Source organism: Heterocephalus glaber, unplaced genomic scaffold (assembly GCF_053883595.1).
Source record: "Heterocephalus glaber isolate CG9 unplaced genomic scaffold, H.glaber_assembly_v1.0 deba00001457, whole genome shotgun sequence".
Classification (NCBI taxonomy): Eukaryota; Metazoa; Chordata; class Mammalia; order Rodentia; family Bathyergidae; genus Heterocephalus; species Heterocephalus glaber.
Window position 1 is genome coordinate 30794146 of NW_028258305.1, and position 5976 is coordinate 30800121.

Here is a 5976-nt window from a genome sequence, read left to right on the forward strand (position 1 = left end):
TTACCACAGACTGCCTCGGATGCTACGCATGGAACTACAGGACTTAATGCTTGCCCTGCTGGATTTTGGACTTGCTTTGGTCCTGTTCCTTTGTATCCTCCTGTTTGTACCTTTTGGAATGGTAATGTCTATCTTGTGACATTGAATGTTGGAAGTGTTTGACTTTCTCTTCATTTGTACAGGGGCTTGGAGCTAAGAGTTTGCTTTAAATCTCAGAGGAGACTTTGTGTTTTGTTTTTGTTTTTGGTTTTTCAGTACCAGGATCAAACTCAGGACCTTGCACTTGCAAGGAAGGCCCAGCTCCACTGAGCTAAATCCCCAGCCTTTAAGAGAAGACTTGGGACTTGGACTTTTCAGCAATGCTGAAACTGTTAGGACTTCAGCAACTCTTAGAGGTGGACCAAATGCCTTCTGTGTAACAGGATATATATGAGTCTTTGGGCCGGGGCAGGGGCGGAATGTTATGGGTCTAGATGTCCCCCCAAAGCCTCATGTGGTCATAGGCTGGATCTAGAGTGTGTGAAGCTGGAATTGATTCATGATGCAGTGCTAGGGTCAAGGGCACTAGGATTAAGGGTGTGAGTGCTACCCGCCCTAAGTAGTCCAGATAAGATAAAAAGGGCTGGAAGATGCTGTTAAATTACCTTTGTTGCCTTTGCTGCCTAGTGCATGCCCTGTTGTTTCTCCTCTGTGATGCTTGTTTGCCGTCCCAGCCTCAGAGCCGCTGATTATGTACTGAAACCTCTATGAACTGAAGCCAAATAAACCCCTTCCCCTCTAATTTTGGATGTCAGGTATTTTGTCTCAACAATGAGAGAAAAGTAACTAACAAAGATACTCAATTGGAGTTTGGAGAATTGAAGAAGTGATTGTTAGTATGGAACAAAAACCTGTGTAGAAACTTGTAAAAATGTCACTTAAATTCTTAGGCCTTCAGTCTCCTGCCTAATAATTTACAAATATTAAAATTTCTTTCTGATCTCCTTAAAAAAAAATAAACAGATGATCAATATATCAAGTGTTAGCCTGATATGGTAGTGCACATCTGTAATGCCAGTGCTGTGGGAGGCTCAGGAAGGATTGCTAAGTTTGAGCCCAGCCTGGGAAATTTAGCAATTTAATGAGACCCTGTCTCAAAAATAAAAAATAAAAAATAAGACGGGGGTTGGAGCTCAATGAAAAGGCTTAAACCCCAGTACTGTGGTGGTGGTGGTGGGGGGAGTGGGTGTGTTAAGTGCTATGAAGAAGTATAAAGGGGTTAAAGAGAGAAAGATAGTCATAAGTGATAACTTATATATAGGACGTGGACATTTAAGCAGCAGCCAGAAGGGTACTAAGAGGGAGACACACAGGTATCTGGAACAAAAGCACTACAAAGAGAATAACAGGGATGTCTCAAGCAATTATACCTCAGTAAAGTTGGGAGGTGTGATGAATGACTCATTATACACAAAAGACTTTTAAATTGCCTTCAATCCCTTCTGGAGAGGAAAAGCGTAAACCACAAAAACAACCTAAAATAAGGACAAGATGAGATAAATGTAAAAGGATTTTTAAAAGCATAGAAGGCTATATAAATCTCTGCTAATCCTATTTATTAGTCACTGGTTTCTACTAACAATCAGATGGTGCATGCATCTATATTTGAAAGCCTTATCATCCAAAAGTTAATTCGTGTTGGCCTGAGTTCAACAGCTAATACAAATGCAAAAAGCATTCTAGGGTTTGGTGGCTGGGTGACTGTGACCAGCTGGGAACTGTATGCTATGCCTGCAGCCTGCATGCTAACATAGTCTCATAGTATACCACTTCCTGCTGCATTTGATTAGGAGGAACTGAAATCTCTTCTCCAAGGTGAAACTTGAATTTTTTTATTTACATGAAAATCACTGGTTAGAAAAATCCCTCTGCCTTGGCCAACTAGTCAACCAAATTCTTTAGCACAGGTGGACATATTTCCATAATAGGTGAAGTTCTAAGTGGGCAACAAGAGAATCTTCAACCTGTAAGGAGATTCTTACTTTAAAAAACCTTGAAACCAGACAGCAACATAGTTCAGTGGTAGAGCATGTGCCTAGTATGTGCGAGATCCTGGGTCCCATCCCCAGCACAGAAAAAAACAAATGTTCCAATCTTCCAGCTTCTCTTACATTTTTTCTTAAATATAACTTGTGGGGATAATCGAGAACATACACACTCGAGTTCAGCCTGAATGTGGCATTTTAGAGGAAAACCCCAGCTGAGCACACACGAGTATGTTTCAGCTTTGCCAGAAGAGAAATAGTTATGTATTATACATGGACTATAAAGACATTTTTTGTAAGCCTTACTTTAAAATGTTTGAATTTTGGAACTTAAAATGTTCCATGTGTTTTGTATTTCTTGTTCACTTAGACTAAAGAGAAGTGATTGAAATTTCAGTCTCAGCGTACATGCAGTAGATCCCAGGAATGTTTAATATAATGTTATTCTGTAGCTACAGAGAGTTTGTAAATGAGGCTTTTACTCATTACTGGTTGTAGTTAGGAGGGTATTTATTCAATCAATATTTATTAAGTGCCTACTATGTGCCAGGCCCTGTTTTGGGTACAGGAGCTGCAAGAGCCCATCAAATCCATACGTTACAGAAAACAGACCATTACAAAAATATGATATTGTGTCAGGTCATGGGGAAATTATTCTCCCTGCTTTATTCCAAGATAGGGAATGTGGGCAGAGCTGCTGTTTTAGGGGAGGGAAAGCCTCTCCCTTGAAGTCTTTTTGAATAAAGACCTTGATGAATGGAGAAAGGAGCCTTTGGTGATGGCCAAGGAGTGCCCCAGGCAGACAGAGAGGACCAGGTTCTGCAGGAGTGAGCTGTGACAGCCAGAACACCACCTGGCCAGGGCAGGGTGAATGACAAGGGACAGCAATTGATGGGAAATGAGGTCTCACACAAAATCCTAAGGTTTTTGTCCCCCAAAGTAGAATGTCTACGGCCTGATCTCATTGTTGGAGGTTCAAGAGATGATAATAAATCTTAAGGAGAACCTGTGACAAAACTACAACCTCATTAAGTGTCATGTTAACACACATTAAAACGTATACTTGGTGCTTTCCCTCCTAGGGCAGTTTACCTACGTATGCATCCACCTGCCTGAAATGTCCCTCCTGACTTTTTCACCTGTACAGATTGCTCCATAGTTCAAGACTCAGTTGAAGCTGTGCGTCCTGTAGGAATCCTTCCCTAACTCCTCAGGCTGACCACACTGAGTGGCTCTTGTTTTGTGACTGCAACTCTAATTTAGAATTTCCTTGCCATCAATAGATTGGTCTTCAGGAGAACCCTGAAACTGTGCATGAGCGAGCTTGTGAGTAATTTTGTTCTCCCAAAGAGGAGGTTCATGAATCCCATGAGATTTAAAAATGAGCTTGTTACTTAAAAGGCAGAAAACCACTATGCTTGGCCAGTGCTTCGGGAACAATAAGTTGGCACACAAACCACCCACATTTCATTAAAATGAAGATTGCAGTTGAATACGTGTGGGGGGAGGCTGGTGCCACCCTTCCCTGGACCCACTCTGTAGCAAGCCGCACTTGCTTATGTACACTGGCACGTTGCTCCCCGCTCCTTGAGAAGATTGGTCTTTAGACAGCAAGGGCATTGCCAACACTCTCTGGCTTTTCTCCTGAATACAGACCTGCAGAAAAATACCCAAGGATTGGGCCTGACAGGTGTTCTGCACATACTAGCCTCAATTAGGCTTCTAAGGCTACCACCAATTGTTTCAAGGCTAACCCTTTCCGAAATTCCGAGCAGAATCTCAGAATCCCTAAAATCTTCCTAGATCAAAGCTTTCCCCTCTCCTCCACGGGACAACCCCCCCCCACACACACACACACTGAAATCTATAGCCATCATAGTATAGGAAATGCGCTCATTCGGAAGGATAATCCTCGATATTAGTGATGGTGAACCTTTTAGAGACCGAGTGCCCAAACTACAACCCCAAAACCCACTTATTTACTGCCAAGTGCCAACACTGCAATTAAACCTGAGTATCTGATGCACGGCTTCTGGGGCTGCGCTGGGGTAACTTGGCTCGCCTGCTGACAGGGCGCAGCAGCATGCGTGCCATATGCTCACACCACTGCTCTACATGAAGGCATTTTCCCTCACTGAAGACAGACATAAATAACACGGGCATCAAGGAAGCCTGCATAAAACAGATCAGTACCACCAGGCTCTAGGAGGGGTAGGGTCTATGGCCTGGAAGTGAGATCTCATTTTAAGAATGAAGTGGAGGAACAGTGGAGAAGGAAACAGCGGGGAAGGAAAATGGAGCTTTGAAATAAAATTCCAGCCTCCAACAACTTATCACTCCAGGTTGGCACAAACTGTAAAATAATTTAATCATGTGGCAAAAAGGTGCTTTCAATAGCAGCTAACAATAGAGCAAATGAAAAAAATTACACACAAGATGTGTAAACGATGTCTTTATGTGTGCAAAAGGAATTTTTATGTGATATTTTATAAATACATATTTTTAAAATACAAAAGCTATGCATATTTTATAAAAATACCTTTAGCTAAACCGGCCAGAAATATTTAATTTTTTCAGTAAATCCATATATAAAATAAATCCATATATAAATTATATACATTACTGCCAAATGGAACATGTATTTTGAAATATGAACCTCTAGTAACTCTCAGGAATCTAGAGTAGAACCCAGGTATCTGCCAAAGGAAACTTCTCAGCAGTTGTTGCTTGCAGGAAGGAAACAATGCGTTATCTCTTATCTTCCAGACTTCTTCGCTTGCCAAATTTCTAACATCACTTCAGCAGAGTTCTGTATTTGACTTTCGACCTCGTGGCTATCTGACCTGCCAACTACTATTTTCTTCCAGGCCTTTAAACACTCCACCCACTATTTGGTTTTCCAAAGCAGTGGTGTCGTTTCCTTTTCAACTTCACCTTAAGACTGGCCACGGTTTACGACGTTGGCTCAACCCCCACCCCCTGAAGAGTCAGGCGACACAGGGCATCATGGTGACGACCTGACGCTGGCACCGCTCCGGGAGCCCTGGGCTCCTGCAGGTCCGGATTTCCACGCACGCAACCTGAGTCCTTGGCCAGGCCAGGCCCTGCCCAGGCCACCGTGCGGGCTGGGACCTCACAGCAGGCAAACACCGCCCTTTCCTGTCTCGGGTTCCTTCCCCAGGTGGGCGAATCGCGGAGGAAGAGACGGAGGCTGATTTAAAACTACTGATTCCTCGAGGAGGCTCAGGCTGTGGCCCGGGGCGGTGGCCGGACGGCCGGCTGGCGCAGGTGTCGCACGGCCGAATTTTACCTCCCGGCCGCGGTGGCGCCACCCGCTCCCCTTGCTTTGGGTACGGTCTCTAAAGGCGCGGAGGCGAGGAAACGCCTCCTCCGGGCGGAAGAACCTGTGACGCCCTCGTCTCTCCGCGTGCCCAGGGTCAGGCCCCGGCTTCGCGTCCTCAGCGCGCCAGATCCGCTCTCCGGGTTTTGGCGGCCGTTGGAGGGGGCGACCCCGCTCCGCAGCCCTGCGCGCCAGGCCGGCTCCTGGGCCCGGGAGAGGCGGGGGCGCGAGGTCTTGAGCCCTGGGCGCGGGCCGAGACCTATTGTCCTCGGGCAAAACCCGCGCGACGGCACGGACCCCCGGGCCCTCCTCCGAACCGAGCGTCCCGCGGCCTTTCTTTGTGCCAAGGGAGCCGAGGGCGGCTCCTCCGAGGAAAAGCTCATCCCGAGGGGGACGGGGAGGGACAGCGGGCCCGCTGGGGGAAGCTGTGGCGCGTGCTCCGGGGCCCCCGCGCGCCCGCGTGCCAGGCCGGGGCACAGGTACCACGGCTGGAGGGCCCGACCGCCCACCCGCGCCGAGCCGCGCCCCGCCCGTGGAGGCCCCGCCCCGCAGAGGCCCCGCCCCCGCCCCCCCGCCCACCTCAGGTTCGGGGCTGGCGTCCGCTCGCCGCGC